General features: G+C 40.3%; 1 protein-coding gene across 1 annotated transcript in view; it reads left to right on the top strand.

Moving 5' to 3' along the window:
* Nucleotides 1–15,164, top strand: part of SLC35F1 (solute carrier family 35 member F1) — a 411,149-nt gene that overhangs the window by 191,590 nt on the left and 204,395 nt on the right. The window lies entirely within an intron of this gene.

Raw genomic sequence — 15,164 nt, 5'->3', positions numbered from 1 at the left:
CCTTCTCTTGTTCTAATTTGTTTGCTCCACTACGAACACTATGCCCAATATTTGACATTCTTTCCACTTCATCATTCCCTCCGATTCACTGACCTCTTTACTCATTGCCCACGTGTCTTTTAATTCCTTAACTATCTTAGATTCAAAGGTCTATTTTTCTAATAGGACTCTAGCTGATACTATTAACTTCCTTTCTTCTCTGTCTTTTCATTAACACTCATTAGATAAGAGATTGAACTCTAGAGGAACACACTTTAATACTCAGTTCATGCCTATTTCTGACCAGTGCAGTGCTCATAAAGAAGCATCACACATCAAAGTAGATAATATGACTTCCTATTCATGGTCTCTAACTTCAAAGAGACCCTCAGTGCTACCTGACAAACCTCCTCCTTTTTTCTATTCATTCTCCCAAACTCCACAATAAATATTTCAAATTATCTCCAGTCTTCTCAAATCTCAGTTACCCCATCTCTGCTTCTTTGTACTTTAAGGGCAAATTAGTAGCCATAAGCCAGCAACTAGGTCTTGATAAGACTGATGTTATCAAGTCTGAAAAACGATGACTCAGTGCACATCCTCTCCCCCTCACCTCCTGTAGGATAGGAGAGCGGACCCTTTGTAAAACTAGTAATGACCCCTCCACCCAAGCTTTATAAACTATCCTTCTGTTTTCTCTAGAAATCACAGCTATCAGTTCTCCTTGGTCTCTCATTGCAGTGTTTTACTTTCAACAGAAATTTAAGCCCAAGAGAAATCTTGATTCCTCTCGCCATACCAACCCAATGATGTACTCTCATTTTTCTTTTTCTTGATGGCACCACCATCCACCCAGTTACTCATGGCAACGTCCTGAGACATCCTTGTTCCCTGGTTTCTTTCTCAGCCATGTGATACATCAGCAAGCCGTGTTGGCTTTATATCCACTGTTGAGCTAAGTCTGATCGCTGCTCAGTTTCACTGCTACGTCTCTCTTCCATGTACTGGAGTGGGAGCTATCTAATTGATCTTATTGGTTGTTTCTTTTGATCTCTTATAATCCACCCCTACACACTAACAAGGAGACTAACTGTTTTAAAGTTTAAATAAGCTCATTTTCTACAAGATCACTCCCCCTGGTGAAAACTCTGTGATAACGTTCCTATTGCAATTAGAATAAAATTCAAAGTCCTTTCTATGACAGAGGGGCTATGCCTCCCTCTCATATTTTATTTTGTACTACTTCTCATTTTCCATACTCACTGACTGCCCTGTGTTCAGCCCTTTGGACCCACCAGGATGTCTGTTCCCTCTGTTACACATGGTCCTTCTCTTCATTTCAGCCTCCACAGAAATGCCTTTTCACCACCAACATCACTTTATATCATTTTCTTTATAGCATTCATCATCAACTGAAATTAATGTTATTTGCTTATCATTTATTCCTGGTTTCCCTAATACATGGCAAGTTCAGAAAGAATGGGGATGGAGCCTGTCTTGCTTGTTGCTATGGTCTAGTGCTTAGAACAATGATATATAGTAGATGGTGAGGACCCCCCAAAAGGCTAAAAGTGCTAGGAGTCTGCTTGCAGGTGCTTTTTAACGTACATGTGTAAAAACACCTTGGATGTATGATTAAAGCAAAGGGAATTACTTGAAAATCTTTTCTCAAGAGCAGTTGTCTCCCTAAAATACCTTGTCTGTTTTTGCACCATGTTATTATGAGAGCGTGGGTTGGGGAATTGTTTTGGATTCCATTCTTACTGTGTTTTCCCCACGCTGAAAACTATCAATCAGCTACTATCTATTAGAATTTTTTTTATCAAGCTGCAGACAGAGAAATGAGTTTAGCGTCTTGTGCTACAGTGACATTTTATGGATGTATCATTTTCTCATGCTGGGAAAATTAAACTTCTCATAAGATTAAATTGTAATACATATTACTTTTCTTTGTTTTGAATCATTCTCAAGTCCTTTAGCCTGTGCTTCTTTGAAGGCATTTCTGCTGGGTGTATTATAAGAATTTCAAGTCAGAGAAACTTAGAAAACACAGTGAAAGTTAATGAAGACGAATGTCAAAGGGATGGATTAATTTAAGATGGAACTTTATGTGTAGGAACAACTTCTCTTTGTAGGAGTATCACAAGAGACAAAAGATGAGACACATTCCAGAGGAAAGATGAGATTCAGATAAGAAAAAGTAAGGCAAAGCCTATGATAAAATCTGAATATTTGAATTGGATTAAAGAGGCTTACCTACACAGATGAGAAATGGATGATATAAACAGATGTGGAGCATATGGAGAAATTTGGATGGCCAAAGGTGGGTGACTGTGCCAGGCCCTCGGCCACAATCTAAGCGACCAGGAGTGAGTGACTGTGGGAATGCTAGCTCTTAGAATTCCAAGAGCATTGACTGATGCGTCTAGGGATCTTTTCTAAACAACCCTTCTCTTTATTCTTTCCAGTGCCAGAGGTATGACAGCATTCTGTTCAAGGCTCATACATAAACTTTCTCTCTGCACTGCCTTGAAAGGAAAGTACCGTGTTCTAAGTAAACAATGCTTAGGATAACGCTTCAGTTGGATATGAAATCTCATTAGGGTTTCAGCATCTAGCACATAGAATGTAAGAACTGGGAGAATATACAAACCTTTCTTGGGCGAAAAAACAAAAACTAAAGTTGATCTAAGATAGTTTGAGAGAAATGTGTATTAGAAAGAGGAATTATTCTAAGTTGCTTTATCTTAGAGTAGGAATAAATCACACAGGATAGTGTATTGGTAAATAGAATACCAGTAATCCACACATGGGAGATATTCAGCAATTTATTTATTGAAGGAAGATAGTAATTCTGAGGCATAAAAAACTAATCCTCTATTGAGATGTAACAATGTAAACCTTTCTAAATCCCTATGAAGAAATGCACTGATCATGAGGATATCCTTAGGGAGACAAATGTGTGCAAACACACACACCCACACACAAAGAAAAAGAAACAGGAAAAGAACCTGTAAGGAACATTGAGAGACTGGTAGATCCATCCTCTCACTTTCTGACAGGAGAGAACTCAGAAACTATGCCAGAAACACCAGCGTTGGGCTGCTTTTAAAGATACATGGGGGGGAGGAGCCAAGATGGCGGAGGAGTAGGACGGGGAGACCACTTTGTCTCCTACAAATTCATCAAAAGAATAACTGAACGCAGAGCAAACTTTGCAAAACAACTTCTGATCGCTAGCTGAGGTCATCAGGCGCCCAGAAAAGCAGCCCATTGTCTTCGAAAGGAGGTAGGACAAAATATAAAAGACAAAAAGTGAGACAAAAGAGCTAAGGACGGAGACCCGTCACGGGAAGGGAGTCTTAGGCGGCATTGCTTGGGGTAGGGTCCGGGCCTGAGTGCCCTGAGGACAATTGGAGGGAGCTTCTGTGAGTTCCCAACTTGAACTGTGGGAGACCAAAAGAGAGAGAGTAAATTAACCGGCCTGAACTCACTGCCTGCCGTTCACAGAACAAAGAGACCGAGAAAATCCAGAGAAGAGCTCGCAGGCTGCGGACCGGCCCAGCCCCGCTGGAGGCAGGAGGCAGGGGGGAGGGGAAGGTCGCCGCGAGACACAGGGCGCAGGCACCCGACCGGCAGGGGCGGGGACTGGGGCTGGGGACTGGGGCTGGGGACGCGGAGGGCAGAAGGCGCGCGCACCGACTGGCGCCAGCGGAAACTGAGACTGGGTCCGCGGAAGGGAGGGGGCGCACCACACCTGGGGAGAGTGTGCCCACCAAGCCCCTGGCTGCCTGGACCGCTCTGACGGGGAAGGCACAGAGAGCAGGCGCAGCTTTTCGTTCTGCGCTTTTGTGGAACACCCGAGGGCTGGAACCTCGCGCAGCGCGGGGCGCGCTCCATATAGAACAGCCGGGAGCCTGAGCAGCGCAGACGGAGAAAGCGGTGTCGGCCCCTCCCGGCAGCGCCAGTCCGTCCCGCGGCGCAAGCCCGTCCCCATAGCGCCAGCCCCTCCCTGCAGCGTCAGCCCCTCCCCTCAGAGCGACGGAACTAGCTACCTGAATAAGAGTCCACCTCCGCCCGCCTGTGTCAGGGCGGAAATGAGGCTCTGAAGAGACCGGCAAACAGAAGCCAAATAAACAAAGGGAACCGCTTCAGAAGGGACTGGTGCAACAGATTAAAATCCCTCTAGGAAACACTGACTACACCGGAGGGGCCTGTAGATATCGAGAAGCGTAAGCTGGAGCGAGGAGCTATCTGAAACTGAGCCGAACCCACACTGACCGCAACAGCTCCAGAGAAACTCCTAGATATAATTTTACTTTTTTCTCTTTTTTTTTTTTATTTTTTTTTCTTTTTTTTCTTTTTTTTCTTTTTTCCTTCTTCTCTTTTATTTTCCTTTAAAATCCCCTATTACTCCCCCATTACTCCTTAACTTTCATTTCCACAGACTTTTACGATTTTTTTAATTAGGGAGAAAAAAAAAATTTTTTTTTCTTTCTTTCTTTTTTGTTTTTTCTTCTTTTTTTTTTTTCTTTCCTTTTTCTTTTCTATTTTCTATTTTTCTTTTTCTCTTATTTCTTTTGAAGTCCTCTGGTACTCCTCCTCTACTACTCCTTAATTTTCATTTTCAATACACTATAACCTTACAAAAAAAAAAAAAAAAAAAAGGGAGAAGCCCTATTTTTAAACTGAAGATTATTCCCTCCCAATCTTGACTCTCTGTTTTCTACCTCAGAACACCTCTATTTCCTCCTTTCCCCTTCTCTTCCCAATCCAATTCTGTGAATCTTTGTAGGTGACTGGGCTACAGAGAACACTCTGGGAACATATAGCTGCGTAGATCTCTCTCTCTCCTCTTGAGTCCCCCTTTTTCTCCTCCTGCTCATCTCTATCTCCCTCCTCCCTCTCCTCTTCTTCATGTAACTCTGTGAACCTCTCTGGGTGTCCCTAATGGAGGAGAATCTTTTCGCCATTAACCTAGAAGTTTTCTTATCAGGGCTGTATAGTTGGAGAAGTCCTGAGACTACAGGAAGAATAAAACTGAAATCCAGAGGCAGGAGACTTAAGCCCATAACCTGAGAACACCAGAAAACTCCTGACTACATGGAACTTTAAAAAATAAGTGACTGTCCAAAAGCCTCCATACCTACACTGAAACCAACCACCACCCAAGAGCCAGTAAGTTTTAGAGCAAGACATACCACGCAAATTCTCCAGCAACGCAGGAACATAGCCCTGAACGTCAACATACAGGCTGCCCAAGGTCACACCTAACACATAGACCCATCTCAAAACTCATTACTGGGCACTCCATTGCTCTCCAAAGAGAAGAAATCAAATTCCACGCACCAGAACACTGACGCAAGCTTCCCTAACCAGGAAACCTTGACAAGCCAATCGTCTAACCCCACCCATTGGGTAAATCCTCCACAATAAAAAGGAACCACAGACCTCCAGAATACAGAAAGTCCACTCCAGACACAGCAATCTAAACAAGATGAAAAGGCAAAGAAATACCCAACAGGTAAAGGAACATGAAAAATGCCCACCAAGTCAAACAAAGGAGGAGGAGATAGGGAATCTACCTGAAAAAGAATTTAGAATAATGATAATAAAAATGATCCAAAATCTTGAAAACAAAATGGAGTTACAGATAAATAGCCTGGAAACAAAGATTGAAAAGATACAAGAAATGTTTAATAAAGACCTAGAAGAAATAAAAAAGAGTCAATTAAAAATGAATAATGCAATGAATGAGATCAAAAACACTTTGGAGGGAACCAAGAGTAGAATAATGGAGGCAGAAGACAGGATAAGTGAGGTAGAAGATAAAATGGTGGAAATAAATGAAGCAGAGAGGAAAAAAGAAAAAAGGATCAAAAGAAATGAGGACAACCTCAGGGACCTCTGGGACACTGTGAAACGCCCCAACATTCGAATCATAGGAGTTCCAGAAGAAGAAGACAAAAAGAAAGGCCATGAGAAAATACTCGAGGAGATAATAGCTGAAAACTTCCCTAAAATGGGGAAGGAAATAGCCACCCAAGTCCAAGAAACCCAGAGAGGCCCAAACAGGATAAACCCAAGGCGAAACACCCCAAGACACATATTAATCAAATTAACAAAGATCAAACACAAAGAAAAAATATTAAAAGCAGCAAGGGAGAAACAACAAATAACACACAAAGGGATCCCCATAAGGATAACAGCTGATCTATCAATAGAAACCCTCCAGGCCAGAAGGGAATGGCAGGACGTACTGAAAGTAATGAAAGAGAATAACCTACAACCTAGATTACTGTACCCAGCAAGGATCTCATTCAGATATGAAGGAGAATTCAAAAGCTTTACAGATAAACAAAAGCTGAGAGAATTCAGCACCACCAAACCAGCTCTTCAACAAATGCTAAAGGATCTTCTCTAGACAGGAAATGCAGAAAGATTGTATAAACGTGAACCCAAAACAACAAAGTAAATGGCAACGGGACCACACCTATCAATAATTACCCTAAATGTAAATGGGTTGAATGCCCCAAGCAAAAGACAAAGATTGGCTGAATGGATACAAAAACAAGACCCCTATATATGCTGTCTACAAGAGACCCACCTCAAAACAAGAGACACATACAGACTAAAAGTGAAGGGCTGGAAAAAAATATTTCATGCAAACGGAGACCAAAAGAAAGCAGGAGTCGCAATACTCATATCAGATAAAATAGACTTTAAAATAAAGGATGTGAAAAGAGACAAAGAAGGACACTACATAATGATCAAAGGATCAATCCAAGAAGAAGATATAACAATTATAAATATATATGCACCCAAAATAGGAGCACCGCAATATGTACGGCAAACGCTAACGAGTATGAAAGAGGTAATTAATAGTAACACAATAATAGTGGGAGACTTTAATACCCCACTCACAACTATGGATAGATCAACTAAACAGAAAATTAACAAGGAAACACAAACCTTGAATGACACAATGGACCAGCTAGACCTAATTGATATCTATAGGACATTTCACCCCCAAACAATCAACTTCACCTTTTTCTCAAGTGCACATGGAACCTTCTCCAGAATAGATCACATCCTGGGCCATAAATCTGGTCTTGGAAAATTCAAAAAAATTGAAATCATTCCAGTCATCTTTTCTGACCACAGTGCAGTAAGATTAGATCTCAATTACAGGAAAAAAATTGTTAAAAATTCAAACATATGGAGGCTAAATAACACGCTTCTGAATAACCAACAAATCATAGAAGAAATCAAAAAAGAAATCAAAATATGTATAGAAATGAATGAAAATGAAAACACAACAACCCAAAACCTATGGGACACTGTAAAAGCAGTGCTAAGGGGAAGGTTCATAGCATTACAGGCTTACATCAAGAAACAAGAAAAAAGCCAAATAAATAACCTAACTCTACACCTAAAGCAATTAGAGAAGGAAGAAATGAAGAACCCCAGGGTTAGCAGAAGGAAAGAAATCTTAAAAATCAGGGCAGAAATAAATGCAAAAGAAACTAAAGAGACCATAGCAAAAATCAACAAAGCTAAAAGCTGGTTTTTTGAAAAAATAAACAAAATTGACAAACCATTAGCAAGACTCATTAAGAAACAAAGAGAGAAGAACCAAATTAACAAAATTAGAAATGAAAATGGAGAGATCACAACAGACAACACTGAAATACAAAGGATCATCAGAGACTACTACCAGCAGCTCTATGCCAATAAAATGGACAACTTGGATGAAGTGGACAAATTCTTAGAAAAGTATAACTTTCCAAAACTGAACCAGGAAGAAATAGAAGATCTTAACAGACCCATCACAAGCAAGGAAATCGAAACTGTAATCAAAAATCTTCCAGCAAACAAAAGCCCAAGACCAGATGGCTTCACAGCTGAATTCTACCAAAAATTTAGAGAAGAGCTAACACCTATCTTACTCAAACTCTTCCAGAAAATTGCAGATGAAGGTAAGCTTCCAAACTCATTCTATGAGGCCACCATCACCCTAATTCCAAAACCAGACAAAGATGCCACAAAAGAAGAAAACTACAGGCCAATATCACTGATGAACATAGATGCAAAAATCCTTAACAAAATTCTAGCAAACGGAATCCAACAACATATTAAAAAAATCATACACCATGACTAAGTGGGCTTTATGCCAGGAATGCAAGGATTCTTTAATATCCGCAAATCAATCAATGTAATACACCACATTAACAAATTGAAAGATAAAAACCATATGATTATCTCAATAGATGCAGAGAAAGCCTTTGACAAAATTCAACACTCATTTATGATTAAAACTCTCCAGAAAGCAGGAATAGAAGGAACATACCTCAACGTAATAAAAGCTATATATGACAAACCCACAGCAAGCATCACCCTCAATGGTGAAAAATTGAAAGCATTTCCCCTGAAATCAGGAACAAGACAAGGGTGCCCACTCTCACCACTACTATTCAACATAGTGTTGGAAATTTTGGCCACAGCAATCAGAGCAGAAAAAGAAGTAAAAGGAATCCAGATAGGAAAAGAAGACGTGAAACTCTCACTGTTTGCAGATGACATGATCCTCTACATAGAAAACCCTAAAGACTCTACCAGAAAATTACTAGAGCTAATCAATGAATATAGTAAAGTTGCAGGATATAAAATTAACACACAGAAATCCCTTGCATTCCTATATACTAACAATGAAAAAACAGAAAGAGAACTTAAGGAAACAATACCATTCACCATTGCAACAACAAGAATAAAATACTTAGGAGTATATCTACCTAAAGAAACAAAAGACCTATACATAGAAAACTATAAAACACTGATGAAAGAAATCAAAGAGGACATAAACAGATGGAGAAACATACCGTGTTCATGGATTGGGAGAATCAATATTGTCAAAATGGCTATACTACCCAAAGCAATGTATAGATTCAATGCAATCCCTATCAAGCTACCAATGGTATTTTTCACAGAACTAGACCAAAGAATTTCACAATTTGTATGGAAATACAAAAAACCTCGAATAGCCAAAGTAATCTTGAGAAAGAAGAATGGAACTGGAGGAATCAACCTGCCTGACTTCAGACTCTACTACAAAGCCACAGTCATCAAGACAGTATGGTACTGGCACAAAGAGAGAAATATAGATCAATGGAACAGAATAGAAAGCCCAGAGATAAATCCACGAACCTATGGACACCTTATCTTTGACAAAGGAGGCAAGGATATACAATGGAAAAAAGACAACCTCTTTAACAAGTGGTGCTGGGAAAACTGGTCAACCACTTGTAAAAGAATGAAACTGGAATACTTTCTAACACCATACACAAAAATAAACTCAAAATGGATTAAAGATCTAAATGTAAGACCAGAAACTATAAAACTCCTAGAGGAGAACATAGGCAAAACACTCTCTGACATAAATCACAGCAAGATCCTCTATGACCCACCTCCCAGAATATTGGAAATAAAAGCAAAACTAAACAAAAATGGGACCTAATGAAACTTAAAAGCTTTTGCACTACAAAGGAAACTGTAAGTAAGGTGAAAAGACAGCCCTCAGATTGGGAGAAAATAATAGCAAATGAAGCAACAGACAAAGGATTAATCTCAAAAATATACAAGCAACTCCTGCAGCTCAATTCCAGAAAAATAAATGACCCAATCAAAAAATGGGCCAAAGAACTAAACAGACATTTCTCCAAGGAAGACATACAGATGGCTAACAAACACATGAAAAGATGCTCAACATCACTCATTATTAGAGAAATGCAAATCAAAACCACAATGAGGTACCATTACTCGCCAGTCAGGATGGCTGCTATCCAAAAGTCTACAAGCAATAAATGCTGGAGAGGGTGTGGAGAAAAGGGAACCCTCTTACACTGTTGGTGGGAATGCAAACTAGTACAGCCACTATGGAAAACAGTGTGGAGATTTCTTAAAAAACTGGAAATAGAACTGCCATATGACCCAGCAATCCCACTTCTGGGCATACACACTGAGGAAACCAGATCTGAAAGAGACACGTGCACCCCAATGTTCATCACAGCACTGTTTATAATAACCAGGACATGGAAGCAACCTAGATGCCCATCAGCAGATGAATGGATAAGGAAGCTGTGGTACATATACACCATGGAATATTACTCAGCTGTTAAAAAGAATTCATTTGAACCAGTCCTCATGAGATGGATGAAACTGGAGCCCCTTATACAGAGTGAAGTAAGCCAGAAAGATAAAGAACATTACAGCATACTAATACATATATATGGAATTTAGAAAGATGGTAACGATAACCCTATATGCAAAACAGAAAAAGAGACACAGAAATACAGAACAGACTTTTGAACTCTGTGGGAGAATGTGAGGGTGGGATGTTTCAAAAGAACAGCATGTATACTATCTATGGTGAAACAGATCACCAGCCCAGGTGGGATGCATGAGACAAGTGCCCTGGCCTGGTGCACTGGGAAGACCCAGAGGAATCGGGTGGAGAGGGAGGTGGGAGGGGGGATCGGGATGGGGAATATGTGTAAATCTATGGCTGATTCATATCAATAAAAAACAAACAAACAAAAAAAAGATACATGGGAAGGGAGATGTCATAACTTGGCTTAGTGACTCAGCCCAGGTTATTAACAGCTTTAATAATATTGTATAATTTTTTTACTTATTTAAAATGTGTTGTCTCTCTTCTATTCTATAACTGTTAATATTTTGTAGTTCGAGTGTCATCTGTTAAATGATGTATTTGCAGTGTTCAATGACTTGTTTGCTTGTTTCTACTCAGCATAGTATAATACCTAATACTACAAATAATGATGCAAAAATACTACTATTAGTTAACTTACATTAAGCCCTTTTATATACCTTATATCATTTAGTTTTTGTAAGACATAAGTACTAGTTTCACCCCCGTTCTTTGATGGGGAAACCACATCTCAGAGAAGCTGCTGCAGAACTTAGCCAAGGCTGCTAAGTGGCAAAGTTGAGGTTTGAATTTGGCTGCGTTGGACTCCAGAGCCCAGTACTTAGCCATTACACCTTATCTTACCTCTATAAATACTCCATCATCATCACAATCATGTTTCAGGTTTGCTTCCTACGTTTAGTCGGTATTGTTGGAGTATTTTAGCCTACAAGTGAATTACCACATGTATTTTCTCCTGGTTTCATATATTTCTTAAATATTGCCATTACTTGTGTTCTTCAGGTTTGCCTCAAAGATGTCTGGCCTCCTAATTTTCTTCCAGTGATTCATGATCTCACTCCTTCTTTCACACCAACTGTTGAAGTCTTTCCCTCATAGCTTTTCCTTTCCATTCCACAGCTCACACGATTCAGGTATTGAAACAGGCCATCCTGTTGTATCAAATTGGAATCATGACCACTGGGTTGGGAGGGAATAGTTTATTTAATATATCCACTGTCTTCATTCAGTGTAACGATGACTGCCTTTTTTAAAAAGTAGAGTAGCTTAAGCGACACATTATTTGCTGCATTTAATAGCCATGCACATCTAACAACAAGAATATGTGGAAGCCACTTGGCACAGAAGTTGTTTATTTTAGAGACTTCTAAGGTAGGATCCAGACTCTTCTTCCCAAACAGATGCCTTCAGTTATTGGTTGACTTTTAAACTCACAATTCTCTCCGAGGGACTCTCTCTGCTCTTGCTTCAGATAATGACGAGCATCAATCAGCTGAATTTATTGCCAGCGCAGTTCTGCATTGACAGAAAACAGGAACTAATAGTATTTACAATGTGCTACGTTTTCCGGCAGGTGCTTTGCTGTCCTCTAATCAAAAGATGGGTCATAACTAAAAGTCTATTTCCATATAATTATAGCACACTATCAGTGCTATTGTATGGAATTGCATTTTTAACCATGAAAGACTAAAATGACTGTTTAGAAAAGCACCACTAGGATATCACCACTTTCATGAAATAGAGGTGTAATAAGGAAAGGATCAGTCGCTCAGTCATGGCTGACTCTTTGCGACCCCATGGACTGTATAGGTCACCAGCCTCCTCTGTCCATGGAATTCTCCAGGCAAGAATACCAGAATGGGTTGTCATTTCCTCCTTCAGGGAATCTTCCCAATCCAGGGACTGAACCCGGGTCTCCCTCACTGCAGGCAGATGCTTTGCCATCTGAGCCACCAGGGAATAATAGTTCAGCCACTCAGTCGTGTCTGACTCTTTGCAGCCCCATGAACTACAGCACGCCAGGCTTTACTGTCCATCACCAACACCTGGAGCTTGCTCAAACTCATGTCCATCGAGTCGGTGATGCCATCCAACCATCTTATCCTCTGTCATCCCTTTCTCCTGCTGTGCAGTTGAAAAGACAAGCCTTGACCTAAGCATCTTCATCAAGGTCACTGTTTATTGTGTTCAGAGACACAGCTTTGTTTCAGACCTTGTGGCTGGTCCAGCTGAGCCTCTTGGGTGCAGCTGCATCCCTAATCACACACTGCTGAGCTTGTCACAGTGCCCCAGGAAGAAAGATTTATGCTCGGGGTGTCAAAGCTAGCCATCACCTACCTGCAGGAAAGGAGATAAAAGGAAGATTTGTAGAGGAAGATAAGGTTCTAAAAGTTGCTAGAGAGGAAGAAAGTGCACTGACCAGAGAGCAGGCGTGCAATTGGCACATGTTGATTGACAAATGGAAGTAGAGGGAAAGTTAATAGTACCAATAGGGGAAAAAAGTCAGGTGAAAGAGGAATCAAGGACAAAGCGGTGGTTTTAATGATCACATCTTAGTCTCTTCTATTTATTCAAGAATGTAAATACTTTCCTTCATAGTATTTTGCAATCCACACAACATTTAACATCAGTTTTTTCTTTGGGGCTGCACCGCCAGTCCTTAAGGTGAATAGTACATTCTACAGATGCTGAAACTGGCCAGTAGGGGCGCTCTTTGCACCACGCTAGGTGTCTCTGACCCTGAGACAGTCCAGGTAATTCTTAATGTGAGAAGTTTTCTTCTCGCATTTTCACCTAACCACAAAATAACTTAATATAAATTTTAAAATGATAATAAGGAATAAATGATGAAATAACTGGTTGACAAAATGACAGAGCAAGGTGACTTGTACCCAAGTAAAAGATGAATATGGATTTATCATATCCAGAAAATATTTGGCTAAGGTTAAGTGTTAGGCTTCCCAGATGGTGCTAGCGGTAAAGAATCTGCTTGCCAATCCCCAAAACATAAGAGATACAGGTTCAATTCCTGGGTTGGGATGATCCCCTGGAGAAGGGCATGGCAACCTACTCCAATATTCTTGTCTGGAGAATCTCATGGACAGAAGAGCCTGACGGGCCACAGTCCATAGGGTTGCAAAGAGTCAGACACAACAGAAGCAAGTCAGCATGCATGCAGTAAAAGTGTTAATATGAAAAATGTTTAAAGGTAAAAGGTTTATTGTTCACGTCTGAATGAAAAACAAATATTAAGCATCAGCTTACCTTCCATATCTACTTCTTTATCTGACTATTTAATGCTGAACTGTTGGAGAGACATGGAAATTTCCTTTTCATCCTGGAAATAAATTCATGCAGCTGACAGATTTGATATCTTGATGAAAGAAGGCTTGGAGGACACTGTGTTTCAAACTGTCCCTTTGTGTAGTGTTCCCAAGTTCTGTTTATACCTCAAGTCTCCCTTGGCCATACTGAAATGCAGGATTTGTGAGAGCTATTCATTGCTGTTGTAAACTGGGAGAAAGAAGATTGTACAAGAGATGAGCGAAGCAGCAATTTGCATTTCTAGGTATTTATCCAATTTACCTAGAAAACGATGCACAAAAATGTATATGAGAATGTTCACAGAGCATTCTTTATAATAGCAAAGAAAACTTTCAATTATCCTTCAACATCTTTTCTCCCTTGATTTTTCACTAAGGGCTAAACCTTACTCTCAGACCTAGATCATCTGCTGTCTGCTTTCTTTAAATGGGAGCCACCAGGAGAGACACAGGACATATAAATAACCCATCCAAGATAGTTTAATTTTATGTTGACACTTGGTTCTGTTCAAACATCTTCTCATTCATCTGTTCTCCACTCTATGTTTCTTTAAACTCTCAGTCTCATTTTCTTCCCCTCCTTTTCAAAAGACTGCCTCCCATTTTACTGAAAAGATGGAAACCATCCAGTGACTTTATTTCATGTACAGGGACCCACACTACATCATTTTCTTTCTCTCTGTCACTTCAGTTTCCCCTTTTCAGCTAGCTTGCTTCCTGTTGTGTTTGCAATAATGTTCTTAAAGGGAAGGGAGGTACTCACTTGACCCTGCTGCGACCCCGCAACATTTACCATTGTTTTCTTACTTTCTGCTCTTTGTGACCACACTTCTCAAACTTGCTCACACAAGTGGTCTGTGACCACTAGCTCATTCCTTGTGCAGCCTAGATTTTTTGACCCATGGTTTTGGTGGGTCAGATGTCAGAAAAGCAGATGTTGTTGTTGTTCAGTTGCTAAGTTGTATCCAACTCTTCGTGACTCGTGACTCCGTGGACTGTAGGCCACCAGGCTCCTCTGTCCATGGGATTTCCCTGGCAAGAATCCTGGAGTAGGTTGCCATTTCCTCGTCCAGGGGTCTTCCCAACCAGGAATCGAACCCACGTCTCCTGCATTGGTGGATTCTTTACCACTGAGCTACTAGGGAAGCCCTTATTTGCATATATTTGATTCTAAATATCATAATTTTTATCAATACAAACATTTCCAAAAAAGAGTCTTGTAAAGAATTGTTACTACATTTCCCTGAGTGAGAGGATACACATTTTTGTGGAATAGCTTGCTTCTCTGAGAACAACTATCCTTGTTGCTTATGACATAGATCAAAGAGAGAAAAAAATAACACATGGATATTTGAAACAACTCCATTCTGAAAAGAGCAGCTGCTGCTAAGTGGCATCAATCGTGTCCGACTCTGTGCGACCCCATAGACGGCAGCCCACCAGGCTCCTCTGTCCCTGGGATTCTCCAGGCAAGAATACTGGAGCAGAAGGAAAAAGAAAAGGAATGGGGCATGTCAAGGGAACAGTGCTGAAGTAAGAGGGTGTCTGAGGTTATCAGAGTTGATTTGCTCAGTAACAAGGGTCAATAACTTGGAGTCAGTTTTATCAGTTTCTGATAAATAGGATGAGTCAAA

Source organism: Cervus elaphus, chromosome 28 (genome assembly GCF_910594005.1).
Source record: "Cervus elaphus chromosome 28, mCerEla1.1, whole genome shotgun sequence".
NCBI lineage: Eukaryota > Metazoa > Chordata > Mammalia > Artiodactyla > Cervidae > Cervus > Cervus elaphus.
The sequence above is the reverse complement of the archived record's forward strand: the minus strand, read 5'-3'. Positions and strand labels throughout refer to the sequence as shown.